Below are 1,063 nucleotides of genomic sequence, written 5' to 3'. Positions count from 1 at the left end.
ACTGTCTGGTCTGGCCAATGTACATGGCAAAACATAACCCTCTGAAACCTACCGGCAGGGGACGTGATTAACGCGTTGTCTTATTCCTAGTCTCTGCGCTCACAAAGTTGTCTCTTGTCACGTTCGTTATTGGCATGGCCTGCGTGCTCTACCGGCTGGGATCCCAGGATGGCGTGGCTGGCCCCCAAAAGCTGCTAATCTGTGTAGGAAACAAGACAAGCAAACAACATGGTAGCGCCGGTCAGCAGAATGATTTGGGGTCTCGGGATGTGACTGGTCTCACCGTTACCAATTTTTCTGTCGAGGGAAGAGTTTATATTACCGGGTCTAAAATCGCCCCCTCTAACCAAGACAGCTATCCCAGTAAAACGTGGAGTTGGTCTATATTTGAGGTACCCGGGGGTAGGCAGAGGTCCTCCAGTGGGTTCATCAACTCCTCTAGATACTTGCCTGCATACCAGGCGACATAAAAAGTGCTAGCGACGTCAGTCCAAATGGCAATCTCATGCAGCCCAAAGGAGGGTGTCAGCAACTGTTCAGTCACAGGCTGGCTGGGACGCATCTGTATTTCCGTGTCTGATTTTTGTAAGCATGTCATTTTTACAGAGGGTTGAACTGATGGGGTGGGGAATTAAGTGACTCTACCAAGGTTGGACGGAGACTCAGTGGCGGAGATGGGAATCGAGCCAGGATCGCCTGAGACGCAGGCCTCTCCTTCCTAAAAAGTCAACGGTCGCTTCGGCCTGCGAGCCATAACCAGCTACATTTGTGGCTGGATCACGTTTTGAACAGGATACTTGCAAGCAAGGTGTGAGACTCAGGACTCCAGGGTTCTCTCCCCAGCTCTGGGAGGGGAGTGGGGGCTGATGGTTAGAGCAGGGGGGCTGAGAGCCAGGACTCCTGGGTTCTCTCCCCGGCTCTGGGAGGGGAGTGGAGGCTGGTGGGTTAGAGCAGGGGGGCTGGGAGCCAGGACTCCTGGGTTCTCTCCCCGGCTCTGGGAGGAGAGTGGAGGCTGGTGGGTTAGAGCAGGGGGGCTGAGAGCCAGGACTCCTGGGTTCTCTCC

Source organism: Chelonoidis abingdonii, chromosome 11 (genome assembly GCF_003597395.2).
Source record: "Chelonoidis abingdonii isolate Lonesome George chromosome 11, CheloAbing_2.0, whole genome shotgun sequence".
Lineage (NCBI taxonomy): Eukaryota > Metazoa > Chordata > Testudines > Testudinidae > Chelonoidis > Chelonoidis abingdonii.
The sequence above is the reverse complement of the archived record's forward strand: the minus strand, read 5'-3'. Positions refer to the sequence as shown.